At 51.4% G+C, this 21,941-nt stretch overlaps 1 protein-coding gene and 1 long non-coding RNA gene across 2 annotated transcripts in view; both read left to right on the forward strand.

Moving 5' to 3' along the window:
* The first annotated feature begins 95 nt into the window (after positions 1 to 95).
* LOC134415038 (uncharacterized) lies at positions 96 to 1,511 on the forward strand. The gene is made up of 4 exons (XR_010026901.1): positions 96 to 198; positions 622 to 851; positions 1,058 to 1,315; positions 1,407 to 1,511. It is a non-coding gene; the product is annotated as an uncharacterized LOC134415038 (long non-coding RNA).
* Positions 1,512 to 18,545: 17,034 nt separating this feature from the next.
* Positions 18,546 to 21,941, forward strand: part of DCHS1 (dachsous cadherin-related 1) — a 45,301-nt gene continuing 41,905 nt past the window's right edge. Inside the window, exon 1 of the mRNA XM_063179723.1 lies at positions 18,546 to 18,586. The gene's annotated coding sequence lies outside the window, so the exon portion shown is untranslated. The remainder of the gene's footprint in view (positions 18,587 to 21,941) is intronic.

The following is a 21,941-nucleotide window of genomic DNA, read 5'->3' on the forward strand; positions in this document are numbered from 1 at the left end:
GCCGCCCGCGGAGCGCGCCCCCTGCTGGCCCGGCGGGGGACTGCGGTGCCGCCCGCGGGGCGGGAACCATCGGGTCCGTCCGTCCCGGTGACACGGGCAGGGACAGCCGGCACCGGACACATCCACCGGCCCCGATCGCTGACAGCAACCACAGGAACCTGGTCACACGAGACACGCTTCCTGGTCATTGTTTATAGTGTAAGCATCTCCAGAAAACCCCATCACTGTCCAGGAAAATACCGTGATTTTCTCGGTCTTTGATGTTCACTGGAATCTTGTCTCCATCAAAAAGAGTGATAGAAAGGAATTTTAGAAGATATCCTTAGACATAACGGCAGTGATGTCATCGGTGAAGAGAAGAAACAATCATCCCGTCTTGTCACAGAAGTGACAAGGAAAGTGCAGGAAACAGTTGTGAGGGCTTTCAAGAGTGCTTTGTTCTATTGCTTGTGGAGACTGCAGTAGAGGAGAGGAAGTGAGACATGGATGTGCTGAAATGCTAGTCTGGATAGGTTTTGCACTGGTATTACAGTGAGATGGGTTTGTGAATCAAGACTTGGTTGGGGCAAACGAGAATGCTGAAGATGGGGGTTTTGTTTTTCTGTTGTTCTTGTTTTGCAGAGAACTTGGACAGAGGATCTGGGGGAAGTACCAGAGTGCTGACATTTATAGGATGAAAATGACATGTCCTGTGAAATTGTTTGATACTACAGTATCAGCCCTGGACAGAGCAGTGGAAGGGTTGGCCACACATTGTCAGAAGTAATGGTGACTGCCATTAACTGCACAGCCAATGTATATTTCCAAGAAATGAAATTGATTCCAATTGATTTGGAATACCACCAGCAGAGGTACGTTGCTGTCCCAGGATATTTTGCTTCCCTGTGTTTTATTTTTACTCAATATTGTGGTCTTTTAAAATCTACTTGCTAGTAATTCAGAACTTCTTAAAGTTGTGTTATCCAGTTCATGTTGAAAGACAAGAGACTTTAGGCACTGCTGGAATCAGCAATTTTGGAAAAATTACTAGAGTTCTGAAAGTTATGTCTTGTTGCAGGAGGACAGTCTCAAGCTCCACATCAAGGTGTGCTGAGCTCCACCTGCCTTCCTCTGCTCAGTGGGAGCTCTCTTCATCTGCTCACCCACCACAGAGCTCCTGTGCCACCTGCTGCTTTCCCTCTTTTAAGGGCACATTACCAAATGCGTCTGTTGCATTTGCATTCAGTGATTCTCTGCATTTTGTGAATGAACATGGATGGCACTCATGGCATGGTACTCCTGATGAACTGGCACTGCACGTGCTGCTGTGTTGCAGGTATGTCTGTGCTGTTCAGAGACCTCGAAACACTGGATGGATTTACTTTGCTCTCTGTGGTGCCTTAAGTTTTAGATTTCATATTTTCCAGATTCTGTACTGCCTTAGTGTGTAACTCTGAACTCCACATAAAGTGTCAGCAGTTCTCCTCTCGGCTCAGTCCCACAGAACAATCCTTTTCCAGCCCAGAACCAAGGACACCACTGCAGCTTCAGCCCAAAAAGTGCAAACAGCAGGGAATGGAGGAGAGCAGTCTGGGAGGGTGGGACTGCATCACCTGGAGCTGCAATTGTAATTAACCCAAATATAGAAATGGACCAAAACTTACGAAAGTGTGAAAGCTTGTGACCCATCATCCATCATTGGGTGGAGCCACAGCCAGGCCCTTGTGCTGCCCAAGGTGCATCCTTTAAAGGCCTTTTAACAAATCCCTGCTTTATTCCTGTAACTCTGTCCCGCTTCTGTCCCAGGTCTGCCTCTCTAGGCATCGTCTGTACAGGCCAAACTGCAGTTTGAGTTATTGCACGGTGTGGACTTTTTTCAAAGAGTTATTGGGCAAGACAGAAGCCTTTAACTTCCACAGAGGGAAGCTGAAGTTCCAAAAGTCACCTTTATGCCTGTATTTAGGGACCTGGTGTTTGGGCTGCTGTTCCTGCAGCTGCTGTGCTCAGCAGACTCAGCCTCTCAGAGCTCCTTTTGTATTTAAGAGATAAAGACCCTGCCTTGTTCTCTCTCCAAATGCACAAGTTACACACTGACTGTTTCACAGTTTCTTTGGTGACTTGAAAGCTTTCAAAAATCTGGCTCTTCCATTGTTTCCTCCTCACCTCTGTCTCAATTCCCTGTCTGTAAAAATGAGGATAAGACCAAATTTCATACCTCCAAGGGGAAAAGCATGAAGGGAAAAAAAAGGATTTTTTGACACATCAGAGAGAAGTAGGTGATGTCTGTGAGACCTTTGTCAGTAGCACATGAAGAGCTGATTCAACACTGATCAGTGATTAATCAACTTCTGACTTAAACCCTCTTGTGCTTTCCCAATAGGTGATTGCCAGCAGTAGGGCTGTTTCCAGGAGAGTGCCACACAGCACTTCATGGGTGCAGATTGGTGCCTGTGTCCTGGAAAGCAGGAATTAAAGGCATTAGTGATTGCATTGGGTGACCAACAAAGCAGAGGTTCCACTTTAATGAGACAGCTAGGCCAAAAGGTGTTTTGAAGCATATATGAAAAATAGAACAGTTGAAAGAGACCGATAATCATCTAGTTCAGCTAGAAGGATTGGCATTATTTACATTTATTTCAGTAAAAATGATTAGTGGCATAATGTCAGTGTTCTGGGATCAGCATTTCAAACCCCTCTTGGCTAGGAGTTGAAAGGAGTTGTGATTCACAATGATCACCTAATGCAATCACTAATTCCTTAAATTCTCCTCTGCATTCAGAGGCTGAGGGCACAGAGTCTCTTCAGTTGTAAAACTGACTGGTATGGATCTACAACAAGACTTTTAGAAAATGAAATCCAATCTGTATTTGGACTGTGAGCAGCTTTTGTCAAGCTCCCAGCTCCATGGTGCATCTACTCTGTCTGCTGGCAGCTGACATTATTTCTTACCAATTTCCTGATGTTTCCAGGATCACCAGTATTGCAGTGTTGGTCAGCAATGTCGTGCTGCTTTCCCCAGGTTAGAATTCCCCATCCCCATGATGTCTAACCCAGAATCACACCCCCATTTATTCCCAGGAGGTTTAGATGGACAGGACTAGCACAGGGAACGTCCTTCATGTTCTGCCTGCTTTCCCAGGTTAGAATTCCCCATCCCCGTGATGTCTAACCCAGAATCACACACCCCCATTTATTCCCAGAGGTTTAGATGGACAGGACTAGCACAGGGAACGTCCTTCATGTTCTGGCTCCCGGTTCTGCAGCATCTCCTTGTCACCGTTTCATCCTGCTGCCATTTCTGCTTCCAGGATGCCCCAGCCTGACACAGGCACCTCCTCAGTGCCCAGGGAGCTCCATGAGTTTGGCCTTGCAGCATCTGAGCCACAGTGTCATCACCTTGGGGCCCCACACGTGGATGGCAAGGGAGGAAACGGGATGAATCGTGCTGGCCCTGCTTTCTTGTGGTGAGATCTGCAGCTGCCAGAAACTTCCAGCCTTTGTTCTGGGCTGGGGATGGGTTTCATAATGGGGAGGAAGGCACTTTCTGCTCTGAGAGGAGAAAGCAGCACCAAGGAAGGTTTTAATTTTCTGCCCCCAGTGCAGAGCAGACAGTTTGCTGGCAGCTGCAGTGCTGATGAACAGTGCAGTCCTGACCCAGTCTGTCGCAGGGAGGGACTGCAGCAGCGCAGCACGTTCTTATCCTCTGGGAAAGGCTCCTTGCTGGAGTGATGCCTAAAGAGCTTTGCTTTTTATACATTTTTCTTAAATTTGCAGCTTTGTGGACTGTTAATACATAGTTATAATTTCTAGTACTTTTTCTGCCCTCTCCCATAGTTTAACAAACCCTCACGAATACATTCTTGAAATTCTGTTTAGTTGTAATTTTTATGCCTTCCCCTGCAATCAGGCACTTTTCCTCTGGTACAGTCGTGCACCCTGAGGTCCTACTATGAAAATTGTCTGCTTAGTATCTTTCAAATGCTTTTTTTTTGAGGGAGGGTTCTTGTTTATATGCCATTCTTACTTTTTTATTCCTCCCATCTTGCTGATGCTGTTTTTCCATCTGGTTACCCTTATCTATTAGTGGTTGCCATTGCCCTTGCTAGTTCCTTTCTCTGCCTTGTTTTTGTTTTCCCATGGTAAGTATAAATTTAAATTCTGCATCCATTTGCAAGAGCTGCTGCTTCCTTCTGTCCCCCTTAATTTGATTAATGTTTCCTTCCTCTTTTCTGCTTATTCAACTGGTCATGTTGCTGATTTTAATATCACCTTGCTTTTTCCTGCAGTTTCTGAAACTTTGTAAGAAATGGATCTGTCTCTGGCACCTTCATGGTCTCCCTGGGCATGTCCCGAGTCTTTAGCAGCTTCAGTGCCTTTATTTGACATTTCTCAGGTCTGAATTGATAACTCACGTTGTTTGAACCGAGTTGGGAGCTGGGGGAGCGCTGCCCTGCTGCTTTTCCATTGCTGCCTTTCCCTCTACCCTGCTTCCTTCCACCTTCCCTTGAGAGCAGAGCTGTGCTCAGCTTCGGGCGTTGCTCTCACCCTGCCTGCCTCCCTTTGCTCGGTTCCTGCTCTTTCTCTGTGTCTGCTCAGCCACGGCTCACACTTCTCCTCTGGCTAATTCTCTTCATGCTCTGATGTTCTCTGCCCTTGAGCGGCTTTCTCCTTCTCTTCCATTACAATCAAACCCCTGAAAATCCTCGGCCTTTAAAGACTTCTAGGATCTCCTTCACCTCCTGCACTGCTCCCTCCCACTTTCACTCTGCCATCTTCCTAATTTAAAAGGGGAAGGTTCGAAGTTTGGCTTATTTCCTCCTTCATTTCAGGTGGATTTGACCTGTTTTTGCTCATTCCTCAGACTCTTTCCTCCTCCTGGGCTCGGTTGTTTCTTTGTGAGAGCTCTCTGCTTCCTCCCCCAGGAAAGGAACAGCAAATAACCTTTTCTTTCTTTTTGCCTTGTTTCATTCTTCTCTTTCTACTCCTCATCACTAACACAGAAATTTCTTACCTTTTGTGTTATTGCAGTCTCAAGTAACACGCTCTGAGGATTTCAAGTGCAGCATTTCAGAGGATGGTATTTGGGCAGTGCCCAAATACCTCTCAAACACTGACAGGCCTGGGGCACTGACCATCTCTCTGGAAAGTCTGTTGCAGTGCTGGACCAGCCTTCCTGCTAAAGAAATGCTTCCCAATGCCATCTGAACCTGCCTGCTCGGGTTAAAACACAACACAGATTTTCCTGATTCCTCTACTGTGGTGCTCCCTGCTCACAGGATTTCACTTTGAACGCTTTTCCAGGTTTGTCAGATCCAGGATGAATGGAGAATGTTCACTTGCCTGAGATCATATTTTGCTTTCAGTACAGGACACGGAATCATGGTTTTAAACTGAAAGAGGGGAGATTTTGACATAACAGAGACGTGCTCACATAATTAAGGCTGGGGTTTTTTAGTTTGCAATCCATGATAATGTAACACTGAATATTCTTATCCTTGAAAAACTCCAATCCTTGAATCTTCTTGACCCTTTTGTTTAATTATATCTAGTGATTATAAGATCTACAGTCTAAACACACATATAACTGTGGGTATAATCTTCAGAACTGTAGGGTTTAAATGATCCAGCAATGAAATTGCTAGCAGTCATAAACCCCAAACCAACAGAAAGAGTACTGTGAGTTGGACTGTCATCTTGTAAAACTCACCATAGAACTTCACTGAATTATCTTTTTCTTGATTTAATAACATATGTTAGGAAAAAAAAAACCCTAACCCACAACCAAAACACAAACAAAAAATTAAAACAAAACAAAACAAAAATAAACCCAAAGCAAAGCCCCTCACAAACATGTTTTCACTGAGAAGTTACCAGCCACCAGAAATTTACAACATTTTTAGTTAAGTTCCTCATATTTTTAATTACTTAGGCTGTTCTGTTATCCAGCCAGATTTTCTGTCTCCCTGCTCTGTACTGGGCCATCAGTTGACAAAATAAATTTCTGGTTTGTTTGGTCAGTTATCAGGGTTCAATGCTCTTCAGCCTGATTCTTTTAGAGAGACCAGGTGAGGAGAAATTATTGTTTGGGAGCAGATCTGCTTATTTGAAGATACTTGGCATTACGTAATTTGATTTACAGACATGCCCCAGCTTTCACAGCTTTCTTACTGCGTCCCTCACCTCACAGACACCTCCAGTAGAGTCCATCAGAGAGGGTTTGTAGCATTGCCTGATGAGCTTCTGGAAAGTGTTCAGATTTTGTAAGGCAGGAAAATATAAATGCTATAAACTGGAAATTGTACCTTGTCTGCTTTGTGAACCTGTGACCCCATGGCAAATTAGTGGCAGCCAAAGACTTCCATCCTCACTAATAGACAGGAGCCTGTTCTTGGCCATCAAAGAGAACATCAGAGAGGAGAAGAGTATCACAAACTTTGAAATGTTAAATATAAAACTACACTCCAGCTTGTGAAAATGAATATTTTAAAGGATAACTAACACCCTGGCTTTAAAATCAGTGACTGTGCACCAGCTGTGGGACTGACATTCTCTGCAGTTACCTAAGGTGTCATTCAATTTAATGAAAGGAGGAAAAATCATCCCATGCAGGTGTTCATAAAGGTGAGGTGAGGAGGGTTTAACCCATCTGGTAACTGGAAGAGCTCAAGGCCAGTTTGGATGGGGCTTGGAGCAACCTGGTCCAGTGAGGAGTGTCCCTGTCCATGGCAGGGGGCTGGAGATAGGTGATTTTTCAGTTCCTGTCAATCCAAATCACTGTGGAATTGTGGTTATCCTTCCTGACTAGAGCCTTACTGAAGCTGAGCCACCAACATCTGCTGATCTTTCCTACCCTAAATCATCTCCTTGTAGGAAGCTATTGGGTTATTGAGCATGATTTTCTCTTTATAAATCACAGAACATTCTTAGCTGGAAAGGACCCACAAGGATCACCAAGTCCGTACAGGGGTTGAACCCACAACCTCGGCATTATTAGCACCATGCTCTCACCAGCTGAGCTAAAATCTTTGCTCATTACTCCCAATCACCTGAGGGCCTTCTTGTGTTCGGAGATGCTTTCCAGGAAGGTTTGCTCTGTCACCTCTCTAGGGGCAGAGGTGAGGCTGGCTGGCCTGTGGTTCCCTGGATCTTCCCTTTTGCTCTTCTGGAAGATGGGAGTGATATTCACTTTCTTCCAGTTGTCAGGAGCCTCCCTTCAGCACCAGGCCCTCTCAAAGGGAGTCACGAGTGGCCTCACAGTGGTGCTGCCCAGCTCCCTCACTACCCGTGGGGGCATCCTTTGGGTCTCTGTTGGCAGTGCTCCCCGTGCCACTCTGCTGCACTGCGGGTTTGTTCCTTGCTCTGGAGCTCCCCTTTGGTCCCAGAGCCCTGCAGTCCCTGCAGGCTGCTGCTCCACATCCTTCAGCCATGCAATCCCTGCTGTTCCACCTCCTTCAGCCCTGCAATCCCTGCAGGCTGCTGCTCCACGTCCTTCAGCCATGCAATCCCTGCTGCTCCACATCCTTCAGCCCTGCAATCCCTGCTGCTCCACATCCTTCAGCCCTGCAATCCCTGCTGTTCCACATCCTTCAGCCCTGCAATCCCTGCTGCTCCACGTCCTTCAGCCCTGCAATCCCTGCTGCTCCACGTCCTTCAGCCCTGCAATCCCTGCTGCTCCACATCCTTCAGCCCTGCAATCCCTGCTGCTCCACGTCCTTCAGCCCTGCAATCCCTGCTGCTCCACGTCCTTCAGCCCTGCAATCCCTGCTGTTCCACATCCTTCAGCCCTGCAATCCCTGCTGCTCCACATCCTTCAGCCCTGCAATCCCTGCTGCTCCACATCCTTCAGCCCTGCAATCCCTGCTGCTCCACATCCTTCAGCCCTGCAATCCCTGCTGCTCCACGTCCTTCAGCCCTGCAATCCCTGCTGTTCCACCTCCTTCAGCCCTGCAATCCCTGCAGGCTGCTGCTCCACGTCCTTCAGCCATGCAATCCCTGCTGCTCCACATCCTTCAGCCCTGCAATCCCTGCTGCTCCACGTCCTTCAGCCATGCAATCCCTGCTGCTCCACGTCCTTCAGCCCTGCAATCCCTGCTGCTCCACGTCCTTCAGCCCTGCAATCCCTGCTGTTCCACATCCTTCAGCCCTGCAATCCCTGCTGCTCCACATCCTTCAGCCCTGCAATCCCTGCTGTTCCACCTCCTTCAGCCCTGCAATCCCTGCAGGCTGCTGCTCCACGTCCTTCAGCCATGCAATCCCTGCTGCTCCACATCCTTCAGCCCTGCAATCCCTGCTGCTCCACATCCTTCAGCCCTGCAATCCCTGCTGTTCCACATCCTTCAGCCCTGCAATCCCTGCTGCTCCACATCCTTCAGCCCTGCAGTCCCTGCTGCTCCACATCCTTCAGCCCTGCAATCCCTGCTGCTCCACATCCTTCAGCCCTGCAATCCCTGCTGCTCCACATCCTTCAGCCCTGCAATCCCTGCTGTTCCACATCCTTCAGCCCTGCAATCCCTGCTGTTCCACATCCTTCAGCCCTGCAATCCCTGCTGCTCCACGTCCTTCAGCCCTGCAATCCCTGCTGCTCCACGTCCTTCAGCCCTGCAATCCCTGCTGCTCCACATCCTTCAGCCCTGCAATCCCTGCTGCTCCACATCCTTCAGCCCTGCAATCCCTGCTGTTCCACATCCTTCAGCCCTGCAATCCCTGCTGCTCCACATCCTTCAGCCCTGCAATCCCTGCTGTTCCACATCCTTCAGCCCTGCAATCCCTGCTGTTCCACATCCTTCAGCCCTGCAGTCCCTGCTGCTCCACATCCTTCAGCCCTGCAATCCCTGCTGTTCCACATCCTTCAGCCCTGCAATCCCTGCTGCTCCACATCCTTCAGCCCTGCAGTCCCTGCTGTTCCACATCCTTCAGCCCTGGGCTGCTTGCCCTGTTTGGTCGTGGCTCCACGTTTTCCTCAGTTTTCCTGTTGCTGCAGACATCTCTGCAGAAGCCTCTCTCACTGCACTTCACATCTCTTGCCATATTTGACTCCACGTGGGCTTGGGTTTTCCCTACCCCTTTTCTTGCTTGGATAACACATCTGTATTCCCCCTGAATCACCTGTCCCTTCTCTCACAGCACCTCTCAGTGGCCCAAGTTATTTCTGGATAATTAAATCATTAACTCATAAGCCAAATTTTCTTCCTTCTTCTGGATCAGTTATGGCCCCTAAGGTTGTGTAAAACAGGATCAGCAAAGTAATGGTTTGTAGCCTGATTCTGTCTGGGGAGGAGCAACAGGGCTGGGATTTAACCTGGAGGACTGAGTACCTTTTAAAGTGAATGGGAGGCTCATATGTGCACTTTTCATCTAGGGATGTTTTGGGATTGTGACTTGGATTAGATCAGGCGATGTTACCCAATGGTCACATGTTTGTCAGATTATGTGCATCATGGTAAACTGCAAGGTAACAATCTGTTATTGTGTTTTTTTTAAATAGCTCAAACATGGTATGTTTAGCAGGCACTGGTCAGTGTGTGACTCACAAGCAACGCCACACCACAGATAAATAAAATTCCTGAGTTCAGCATTGAGAAACTCCCACAAGATGGAGCTGCACCATACCAGTCCATTCTGCGTTCCCCTGGGCAGTCCTTGTGTGGCTGCGTGTGTGTCTGTATGTGTCTGTGTGCGTGTTTGTATGTGTTGTGCGTGTCTGTGTGTGTCTGTGTCTGTGTGTCTGTGTGTCTATCTGTGTGTATGTCTGTGTGTGTGCATGTGTCTGTGTGTGTGTCTCTCTATCTGTATGTGTCTGTGTGTCTGTCTGTCTGTGTCTGTCTGCGTGTGTCCCTGTGTGTCTCTGTGTGTCTGTGTGTCTGTGTGTCTCTGTGTGTCTGTCTGCGTGTGTCTCTGTGTCTCTGTGTGTCTGTCTCTGTGTGTCTGTCTGCGTGTGTCTCTGTGTGTCTGTGTGTCTGTCCGTGTGTGTCTCTGTGTCTGTGTGTGTGTGTTGGTGATCCTCTCCGCAGACAGCTGCCCACCCTATTTGTGGTATCTGCTGTGTGCATGGAGCACATTCTGCACAGACTCTGCTCGCTGTGGCACTGCTCCTTTTGCTGCTGGCATCTGCAGTCCAGAGTATTTGTGGGATGTCATTGCATCCCAGTGCAACAGTTGTGGATGATAAACATGGTTTGTCTCGGGGAAAAAGAAGGTCAAGCCATCTGCATTTTTTCCCCTGGAGAAATCATCAGATCTTACTTCAGACCTGCCACTCATAGCAGACCCCAGCTTGAACCAAAGCTTAAGCACAGATAAATTTGGTGCAAGTGGGCAATTCCTGGATGGCACCCTCATCCCTGCAGAATTCTCCTTGTCCTGCTGCTGGGCAGAGGACTCCAATGGACTTGGCAGCATGTGGGTGAGATTTGACTCTGCTGATCTCAGAGCCTTTCCTTCCTGAACAAACATTTTCCATTCTGAAATAATCACCTCACTATATATAGAAAACTCCTCCAAAGCAAAAGCCATGTTCCTTAGGAAGGGGTAATTCACAAATTGTTTTGTTCCTTTCCCTGGAATAAGCGGGTCCTTTGCCATGGGGCTTGTACCTGTGTGTGCCCACCAAAGGCTCTGTCCCCTCCTTTAGCTGTACCTGTGTGTGCCCACCAAAGGCACTGTCCCCTCCTGTACCTGTGTGTGCCCACCAAAGGCACTGTCCCCTCCTTTACCTGTACCTGTGTGTGCCCACCAAAGGCACTGTCCCCTCCTTTACCTGTACCTGTGTGTGCCCACCAAAGGCACTGTCTCCTGCCCTGCCCTGTATCCGTGTGTGCCCACCAAAGGCACTGTCCCCCTGCCCTGTACCTGTGTGTGCCCACCAAAGGCTCTGTCCCCCTGCCCTGTACCTGTACCTGTGTGTGCCCACCAAAGGCACTGTCCCCCTGCCCTGTACCTGTACCCGTGTGTGCCCACCAAAGGCGCTGCCCCTCCTGAGGAGCCCCTGGGTCCCCCCGCAGCCCCTGGCCCAGCCCGAGGCTGTGTCTGCGATCGCAATCCCGCGTTTCGGAAGCCGCCCCCCCAGCCCGCTTCCTCCCAGCTGATTTCGGGGGAACAGAAGGAGACTTGTTTGCTGCAGGGAGGAAGCGCGGCCTCGGCGAGCGGCGCTCGGGGCTCCGGTGAGAGCGGAGCGCTCCGGCCGCTGCCAAGTGAGGTCACCCCGCTGCAAAGGCGGACGGGGAGAGCTCGGAGCAGCCGAGAGCCAGAGCCAGGGCAGGAAGCGCCGCCGGCAGCAGCGCAGGGCTCGGCCCAGCCCGCGCACCCTCTGGAAATGGTGATCGCAGCTCTGCCTTGGCGCGCAGATGAACGCGCATGAGACGGTTTCCTCTGGTCATTATCTCATTCCCTTTCCCAGGCGCCGGTTCCTGGGTTGCACGGCCCAGCCCTGGCTCTGGGCAGGGCTCCACGGGGCAGCTCGGACACCGGGGCTGGGCGGCGCTGCCCGCTCCCTTGGGCATCGCAGCGATCACAGAGCCCGGGACGGCTCTGCCTCCTGGGAAAGGCACGGGCTCGCAGGGCTGCAGAACGCCGGGCTGGAAGCGATCTCGGGGCCGTGTGTGCAGGTTTTCTGGGCAAAAGCATGGTCCGTGCGAGCTGGCCCAGCACCCTCATCGGCCAAGATGTACAACTCTGACTGCTAGGAATCTGTTATGTCTTTTTCATGGTTATGGTGATTTCATGGTTACAGTGATTCATTCCTCCTTCCACTGAACTACTCCTCTTTCCTTTCCGTTTGTATAACTTCAGCTCCACAGCATGTCTCCTGTTACACCTTTACTTGCTGGATTGAAACATGATTATTATTGAAGCAATTAAAAATTTTCATTCTTAGAGATCCTTAGAAATCATTACTTTTTAAACTCTTACTGAAGGTCTTCACATGGAACCTTGTTCCTTGGATCCTGACTCATTCTAATGAGTCTTCTCTGGCCATTTTGAGTTTTCTGCAGTCTTTATAAATATCAAACATTAAGTTTGCATCACTAAAGCTGCAGTAACAGAATTTTCCTGTTGTTCTGTGACCTTCTGTTTAGTCAGTTTATATTTCCTTGAAGATCATTAGTGGAGATACTAAAAACATTGACAGAAATTTAAAAATTAATGTTAGTAGTATAATTATTCCTTGTTAGGAAGTTTATGTGCTTAATAGGAACAATAAACTGTAAAGATAGACTGAGAAGGACTGTCTGTATGGTCTGGTTTATAGGCACCTGTAGGTTGAATATTAATCAGCTGAGGGCATATTGTAAAAACAAAATAACATGGTATGAGATGGTACAAACAGGAATGTGACTTGCAGGATGGAGGAACTGACACTTCTGGCTCTGCTTTGCTGTGATCAGACCCACAGCCAGACTGTGGCCAGTACTGTGTGCCAGTGCACCCCAGAGAATGTAGAAACATTTGTGAATGTCCAGAGGGAACAATGAGAGGTTCAGAAAATGCAATATGAAAAGATCAAATGCTCTGGGCAATTTAGGTTAGAGAAGAATGAAAAGACATGATCACCACCTTGATTTGTAAAGGACATTGCAAAGAGAACAATTTACTTCCAGTGTTCATGACAGGTAGTACTAGAAATAATGTTAAATAATAGTAAAGAAAATTTAGCACTGGATAGATACATTGACTGGCAGGTTTCTGAAATCTTCATTATGGGTGGACTTTTAGAACTAGCCAGGTGCACATCTGTGAGGTATGGCAGGTACCCTGGATTCAACTGAACCTCCTTGAGGTGAGGGAATGAATCATCTGACAGTCCTAGATCTTTCTTCTTCTGTTTGAAACCTGCCTCTACTATGCTATTTAAAAAATACCTGCAAGAGCGTCACCAAATTTCCAAGAGTGTAAACATTCTCATCCACAAATTGAATTCTACCTGCTGTACCTTAAAAGCATCCATCTCATGCAGCCCAGGGAGTGGACCTTGCACCCAGAGCTTCAAGAACAGCCCCTGTGGCCCAGGAATGTGTGCCTGCTGGGAGAGCTGCGTGTGGCAGAGCTCTGTGTCCATCTGCACAAGCAGGGAATGCAGGAGAACCCTTCCACTGCGAGTTCAAAGCTCTCCAGTTGGGTTGGATCCAGAGGCAGCTCACAGGAGCATTTCCTCTTGTGAATACAGAGCTGAACAGCTGAGGTACCAGCTCCACTTGAGGGTGAAATGACCCTGCAGTGCCTTCTCTGTCCATGGATTTAATGGATTCTCTTTCACGGTTTTTAAGGGAATTCAAAATGGCAGAGGCAAACTTGGGATCCCACGTGAAAAAGACTTTCCCCGTCTCAGGGAGAGCTGTGCCCTCACTTTCCCCGCAGCCCCAGCCACGCATGTTCCCAGCAGGTGCCTTGTTTTATTTTTAACCTGCATTCTGCATGGAGGAAGCCTTTGCTTGCTGCAAACATCCGTGACTCGGAGCCGGAGCATGTCCTAGAAGGATTTCCTGTTTGGGGCTGGGAGCCAGGCTGCGGCCTGCACGGGCAGGGCCTCTGGGCCCAACAGGCTGCCCTGCCGGGGGACACCGCCGGCTTTGGGACAAGCTGCCGTCCAGCAGGGAGGGCCAAGGTGCCCGGGCGCCTCCCTGTGCTGGGGATGAGGGCAGGAACGAGCAGGCCCAGCCTGGGGAGGCTGTTCCTGACTCGGGGCTCGGGGTCGGTGTGGCAGCATTCTGAGGGCTGGTACCACGGCATCCCCCCGTGGAGCCTGCACTGCTGCAGCACACAGAGAGTGCTCCCTGTGCTCATCTCACCTGAGCTTGGGCTCAGTTTGCCATATTTTATCACCTCCTACATTATTTCAGTTTCGGGAGTTCACCAAAGCACTGAATGAATATGACAGGCAGTAATGGTCTGCCCTGAGGAGGTGAATAATGTATTTTTGCTCTTGCTTCTGTGACATAGTTGCCTTCACAAAGCACAGTTTGGCTTAACCTCTTCCTACCAGCCCCCATATGCACCTCAGAATGCCTGTGGGAGAGACAATAATATGGCTGTGCTCTCCCCTCTCCTGCAAAGGGGCTCCCAGAATATCTAGTAAACTAGAATTTACTAGAAGACCAAAAGGAATCCACTAATTTATATCTTTGAGTAGAGAGAGCACTTGAGAACTCATTGCAAGTCTGAGAGGAGGGTTGTTTGATGGTCTGGGGTAATGCCATGGGGCTGAGGACTAATAAGGAAGGACTGAAGGGAATGACCTAGGAACATGCAGAGTGCTTGCAGTAGTATAAAGGATTCAAAGCAGATTTGAAAATGATAATTTGAAAACATGTCGGTAATGTGATAGGCCGTGTGCTCTTGAGCATCTTCATGAATTCCTTGGATGCAGGAATGGAAGGGACACTGAGCAAGCTGGCTGTTGATATAAAACTGGGAGGAGCTGTTGTCTCCCTGGAAGGCAGGGAGGCCTAGCAAAGAGACCTGGAAAAATCAGAGGACAGGATAATCATCAACCAGATGAAGTTCAACAAGGCAAAGGGCCAGGGTCTGCCCCTGGGACGGGGCACCCTGGATGTACACACAGACTCCTGGGCATGGTGCTCTGCAAGCCCAGCAGTTGGTCTTGATGGTCCTTGTGGATGCTTTCCAACTCAGCATGCTCTATGATTCTGTAATTTTGCCAAATTATGCCAGAATAGCACATTAGACACCTTGATAAGTGGCTTTTTTGGGGCCAGGATCAACCTTTCAGTTGAGCAGACTATGTGAACTGCAGTGCTATAGTAACACATGAGAAATTATTTACTCAATTGAAGAAGACAGATATTAATATGAAAACTTCCACTAAAATGTGGAAGACTGGCAAAAAAAAGTAATAGTAAATTAGGAGTTTTATGCTTGAGGAAATGCAGTGTCTTTTCAAGGTCAGTTTTAGAGCTCCTCTATTTCAATTTTTTTCAGTAAAGATCTCAGGAAAAAAAAAAGTACATGGATAAGTTAGCTTAGTGACACAGCATCGAGAGGCATTGTGAGTATAGAGGGTGACTGGGACATCATAAAAGCAAAAAGCTGTTATTAAGGAGTAGCATAACAGAAATGGAATGAAATTCACCAGTTCATGGTAGACAGTCCTGTGGTTAACAGGGGTGTCCAGAATTGCATAATCCAACCTCTTATGTGAAGACAATCAGCAATAATAGATCAGATTAGCCTTGGAAACTTGCAAGTGGATGAGATTCACTACTCTGTGAGCAGCTTTTTCCAGTGCCACACTACTCTCCCAGTGAAAAAAACCAGTGTCTAATCTTCATTCTGAATCTCTCAAGGCGTAAGTGCGGTCATTGTTATTGTGCTACTGTCAGCATTTGGTTCCATCATTTTGTAACCTGTCCTTGAGGCAGCAGCAGCAGGATGCTGTTAAACAGCCCCACTGCCTCAGCATCAGCAGAGAGCCCACCTTCTTCAGTGTCTTGTTATAAATTGATCAGATGCCCCAGAGCACTACCTACCTCCTACAGCTTTTCAGTATCCCTCATGAACAGGGAGAGACAAAACTGTACAGAGGATTCCAGCTGTGGCTTCACAATGTCCCAGCTCAAGGGGGATGATTGTTTCCCTCGATCTGCCGCTGACCATTCTCCTAATGCAGTGGAGAAGTTGTCTGCCTGATTTGCAGTGAGGGCATCCTGCATCCTGCTGACTCTTCATTCCATGCTCATCCCAACTCTCATCTTCCTTTCAGCAGGACTACGACAGCCAGATGGTTCCCAACCTGTAGCAATTGTGGGGTTATTCTGACTCAGATCTAACTTCTGCTAATTTCTTTCTGTGAGGTTCTAGACACCTCTTTGGGCTAAAAAGCCACATATCAGTGACCCCTCATAGTGTCATCTCCTGGAGTTTGTACTCCATTGTCATCACAGAGTATCAACAAAGACTGAACAATACTGGCTCCTAAATGAGTGCTTGGTGTATTTTGTTGGCTGCATTGGGTCACTGATCGCTACCCTCACAGCCCAGAGGTGCCACCAGCCTCCAGCCCAATGCTCCATTCACTCAGATCATGTCCTCAGGTTGTGAACTAAAACTCAGCGGGAGCAGCTGTCAATGCTGCCAAGCCACTGCTTTCCCTTTATCCATACAGCCAATCGTTTTTTCAGAGAAGCTAATTGGGCAGCTCAGCATGATCTGTGCTTGCTAAATCTGCACTGAGTATTCCTGATTGCCTCTTTGTTCTCCATATGGTCAGAAGTGGATTCTGAGACGCTGCAGTCTCTGAGTTTTCCAGGTGTGCTGATGACCTCCACAAACTGGTGCTTCTCTGAGTTCCTTATTCGCTTTCTTAAAGGTGACTGTAAAGTTTGAATAATAGAATCATAGTATGGGACGGGTTGGAGGAACCTTTAAGGGTCACCTACTCCAACCCCCCTGCAATGAGCAGGGACATCTTCTATTTCATCAGGGGACTCAGAGCCCCCTTCAACCTGAGCTTGAGTGTTTCCCCACCCTCACCATGAACATTTCTTCCTTATACCTAGTCTGAATCTGCTGGGTTTTTTTATAAAACAGCACGTCCTGTCATTAGAGGCCCTGCTAAAATGTCTGTCCCCATTTTTGTCATAACGTCCCTTTAAATTCTGCAAGGGGCTCTAAGATCTCCTCAGAGCCCACTCTCTCCAGGCTGAAGAACCCAAACTCTTTCAACATATTCTCACAGGAGAGGTGGTCCAGATCTCTGATCAATTTTGGGGCTCTTCTCTGGATCAATCTGTCAAACACGTCTTTCCCGAGTGGAGCAGAGGGGAGGAATTATTGCCCTGGTCCTGCTGCCTACACTATTGCTGACAGAAGCCAGGTGCCCACCTAGGCTCGTCCTGTCTCATGTTTGTCCTTCTTGCCCACCTGGGCTCATACTCTCCCACGTTTATCCTTCTTGCCCACCTGGGCACATCCTGTCTCATGTTTGGCCACTGCCAGCCAGCACACCCAGGTCCTTTTCCAGCTTCCCAGCCTGGAGTGCTGCCTGAGGTTGTGGTGATTCAAATCCAGCGCTTGGCCTTGTTGAACATCAGCTATCAGCCCATCAACCCAGGCTGCCCAGACGCCTCTGCAGAGCCTTCCTGCGCTCCACCAGATCAACAATCCTGTGCAGCGTGGCTGAACCCATCAGCCTTCTCCTTGTCCCTTGTCACCAGTTTGCCAGTCATGTTCATCAGCAGGGTACACTGTCTTTGATGTTTCTTTGCTGGCTGACATTCCTGTAGAAAGTTTTGTTATAATTCTTTGTATTTCTCACCAAGGTCAGCTCCAGTTGTGCCTTAGCATTCCTCATCATTTCCCCACACAGCTGGGCAAGGTCCCTGTACTCCTCTTGGGATACCTGTTCCCATTTCCACTGGCTGTGCGTCTCCATCTTGCTCTTTAGTTTGACCAGCAGGTCCTGACTCAGCCGTGCCAGTCTCTCACCCTCCTCGCCTGATTTCTTACACATGGGGATTGAGAACCGTTGTACTCTACACAAAATGCCATTAAAGGTCTGTCTGAGAAAGAAGAGACGTGGTAGCTAAGTCAAGGCTGAAGTTGTTGGAACTGGAACAGGCACAAGATTGTAAGGACCATCTGACCATCTCAGAGCACACTGAGCCATGGTCTTTAGCAGATGATCTTAGCAACAGAGCCTAGTCCACAGCAGTTTCTCCACTAAGAAATCAAAGAAGGTCCAGCAGCGGTTACTGGTCCTAGAGGCTGCATGGCTCCAACAGACACACAGACTGCTGAGACCTGTCTGGAGCAGGGAAAAGCTGCCTGAGTGGCCAAGCTGGGCTGAGCCAGCTGCTGGTGGAGATGGCTGGACAGTCATCAGTCTTGTTTTTACCCTGGCATAGGCTGGTGGAGCCCCAGTCCCTTGTAGCACAGGCGCACTGAGTGAGCCTGGACCAGGCTGGACCTTCGGAGCCCCGATGTGAGTCAAGGTGTTGGGAGTCACAGGCGCTTGAGCTTTGGGTTCTGAGCCGAAGAAGCAACTGCGGTAGAGAGGAAAGAATGGCCTGTGATCATGTCGCCCACAGCCCCATTTCATGCCCTGCCCAGCCCTCTCCCTGCCCGATCCCGTCCCGCTCCTGCTCCGGCTCCTGCCAGCCCCTTCCCAGTTTCTCGGGCTCCCGGCACCCGCCGCTTCCTTCCATCCTTCTGTGCCCGGCTCCAGCCCTTTCTCCCTGTCCGTGCCGGTGCCGCTCCCCGGCCCTGGAGCCCGGCCGCCCCGCCGCACCGCCCGCAGCCCCGCGCGCCCGTCCGGGGCCGCCCCGGGGCCGCGCTCCGCCGGCGCGCTCCGGTGCGGGGCGGGGAGGGGGCGGCGGAGGGAGCGGGGGGCTGAGGGCGGCGCTGGCTCGGGTTTCAGCAGGAGCCTTCGCGCCGAGCCAGCGCCGAGCCAGCGCCGACCCGCCGCCGAGCGCTCCGCGGGGCCAGCGCCGCACCGGGGCGGCCGCGGCACCGGGGCAGCGCCGGAGCGCGCGGGGCACCGGAGCGGCCGGCGGGCCGGAGGGACCTCGGCGCCGGAGCCGCGGGGAGGCTGCGGGACGTCGCGGCGGGGCCGGACCCCGCGGGATGTGACCGGCGCCGGCACGGGACGCGCAGTGTAAGTCCCGGCGCCGGGCTCGGCCCCTGCCGGAGCCCCGCACGGTGGCATCGTCGCACGGTGGGACCGGACCGGGACCGGGACCGGGCGCTTTGTTCTGCCTCCGCCGCGGAGACAATGGAGCTGGGGGCGGGGGGGCGGGGGAGAACGGGGGACGCGCCCGAGGCGGCGCAACACCGCGGAGCCGCCGCCGGACCGGCTGCCGGGCGGCGCGGCACGGCACGGCACGGCACCGGGCGCTCCCGGTGCCGCTGCAGGGCAGAGCCGCCGAGGCGAGGGCGCTCAGCGGAACCGTGGAGGCGCCGGGCGGGGGCTGGGAGCACGGGCGGAGCGGGGAGCGGGGCTGGCAGAGCGCCGGCACCGGGGCCGCCCGGTGCGGGACGTCCGGAGCGCCAGGGACCGGGACGGGGAGCGGCAGCGGACGCTGGGCCCGGCGGCCGGGCAGCCCCGGGAGGCCGGAGCTCGGGGCAGAGCGAGCCCCAACAGCTCCGGTGTACGGGGAGCAGGCGAGGCCCCGCGGCGCCCTGGCGATGGGCACAATCCGGCAGGGGCCGATGCAGAGCGGGGATGTCCCGAGACAGGGACTGTGGGAATTGGCTCCGGCGCGGAAATGTTTCATTAGACTTTCCTTTGTGGGGGATGCGTTCTGAGAGACGGGAGAGCCCGCGGGGAGCCCCAGTGTGGCACAAAAATGGGATTCACAGGGATGCAGCAGGGACTGGACTGCATCCGCAGCAAAGGAGCGCCACCCCGCTCTGAGTGCTCGGGCCGTAGCGGAGGGTCATGAGCCTGTGGGGCCGGGCTGCCGCCAGCAGAAGGGTGCCGGTCCTGCAGGCCCAGCTGGGAGATGGTGGGAGAGCCGGGAGGCACGGAGGTGGCTGGGTAGTGGTAGGTAGAGTAGAGGCTGGACGTGAGTTGTTAGCCCAAGGCTGCGCTGCAGGCAAGTCGGGGCTGGGCATGGTGTGGAGGGCAGACATCTGAAACGAGAGAGAGAGAATCTCTGTGAATGTACAGGAGGAAAGCGTATTCCAGGTCAGTGACCAGTGCTCAGCAAAGATTAAACAGGCTTCCTCTTCTGGACTGGAGTCTCAAAAACATCATTACACGAGTCATGGCCTCTCATGTCAGACCTGGGCTACGGCATCAGCAGCATCTGCAGCTTTCATGGAGCCTTCGCACAGCAAGCCCTCTGACATCTGTTTGTGGCGTGCACAGGGGGAGCCGTCTCTCCAGCTCCTCTGCTGGGGCTGCTGGCAGCCCACTTCCCCTTTCTCATGGCTGACAGCAGGCACAAGCTGCTGCACTGCTGGCAAGGGTGCACACAGTGGTCCCAATGTAATTCCATGTCTTTTTTATTTCAAAATATCACACATCTGCTCCGTGTAGGCTGGGCTCTCCTGGTGCTCCAGCCTGTCAGCTCTAGGCTTAGATGGATGTTGCAGCTCACTCCATTTTAGCTGCCCTTCCTGTCAACCTCCTCATCATGGCTCTGGACCTCAAAGACCTGTGTGAAGAGATTCTGGCAGCTTCCTTCAGAGGCTGCTGGTGCCGTTCTTCACAAGGGTGCCCGGTGGTGGGAGGGACACAGAGGGAGCGGGGCAGCGTGGCTCACGTTACAGAGCGGCCAAGCAGCCCCGCACTGAGCTCTCTGCTAACTGAAAGCAGCTGTTCCGATTTTGTGACTCTGCATCCACTGAGGTCACTGCTGCTTCACTCTGACCCAAACCTGCACACCTCGTTGTAACAGGGCTCTGCTGGCACCAAGGATGGCTGGTACCTCCCACTGGTGCACTCCAGTAATGTTCAGTTCCACCTTTAGCTGAAAGATAGGCTTGCTGTGAAACTACTCACTTGCATCCAGGGAGGATAGAACTGGAGAAGCTTATACAGGCTTTCATCACCAGTTTTCCAGCCCAGGGACCCTAATTTTTGTTCCCTGGTTGTGCTAGTGCTCTCAGCTGCTTTCACACTCCCCAGATTTGCTTTTCAAGTCTCTCTTCTCCCCTCCAGCAGTCCATAAAGCCTCACTGGCTTCTCAAGGTAACTAATGGAACCAGGTGGGCTTTTCCCCATGTCTGTGCCCTGATTTCTTCCAGAGTCCAAGCTGCCCAAGAGTCTAAGCTCCTAACAAGGCTTTAAACTCTCTGCCCTGGCCCTTCCCATGACCTGAGCATCTGCAATGCAACACCATTGCAATGGTGCAGTCTCATCACAGAAGCTACCTCAGACCCCATTCCTCCAGCATGTTCTGGGGGTAGGCAGTTACCCCTCCATCTGGGGAATTAAAACTAGCTCCAACAGAGAGGCAGACCTGTCTAGGACCTCTGAGTTCATGCAGATTCCCAAATCGCAGCACACAAAAGTATTTTCTTTTGACTTCATGTCCTAGGACATTGTGAGGGTTCTCACCTGCTGGGTGCAAGAAGGGCATGTGGATTTACCTCAGACTGTGTGGATAGGCCTCAGAATGGATGCCCACTGAAGTAAACATTTCTTTATGAGTAGAAAATACTTTTAAATTATTTTGTTTCTGTCACTAACCCAGGATTTACACAGGAAAAAAAAAATCTAGACAGCTGATCCAAGGTGGGAAAGGGGACCCAAGAATACCATCATATGTGCCCTGGGAAGGGTTAACACCGCCGCGGAGTTCTTTGGTCAAGGGCTGATATTCTTAGTCCCCAAAGCAGGCATTGCCAGCCACCTCCATCCCCCAAGACAGGGAGGTTCTTGCTCCTGCATGCGACATGAGCGGCTCCTGAGTGTGGTTATGGGCCCAGCAGCAAACGCTTTCAAGAGAGTCCAAGAGTGAGCTCATGCTGCCGCCATCCCCGCAGACCACGGGGCCGCGTTCGCGGCGCGGAGCGGGGCCGGGGCCGCCGTTCGGGCGCAGCTCCGCGGCCGCGCCGTTACCCGGTGCTCCCGGCGGGGCAGGGCCGGGCAGGCAGCGCTGGCACCCGGGCACGGGCGGCTCTCCGGGCTCTGCCGGTCCGGCTGCAGCGCTGCAGGAGCTGCGGCTGCCTCTGCCGCCCTCCCCCACTGCTGCAATGCACGCAGTTACGGGGAAGGGAGGGAAGGAGCCGGAGCCAGCAAGGAGCAGCGAGAAGGAGACAAAGGAGGGGAGCGAGCGGCGGAGGGTGTGGGACGGAGCAGCTGGCAGCTCCGAGGGAGTCGCTGCGTTCCTACGGCACTGCCGCCGCCCTCCATGGCACCGGCGTGGGGCACCCGCCGATCTCCGTGCCAGCCCAAACAATGAGCACGGCCCGATTTTATCCCGGGCATTCCCAGCTGTGGGCACATCCTTTGCAATGCATCCTTTTTGAGTTATTGTTCGCTGGATGGAAGCCCGCTCCAG

This window comes from Melospiza melodia, chromosome 2 (genome assembly GCF_035770615.1).
Source record: "Melospiza melodia melodia isolate bMelMel2 chromosome 2, bMelMel2.pri, whole genome shotgun sequence".
In the NCBI taxonomy this organism is placed as follows: Eukaryota; Metazoa; Chordata; class Aves; order Passeriformes; family Passerellidae; genus Melospiza; species Melospiza melodia.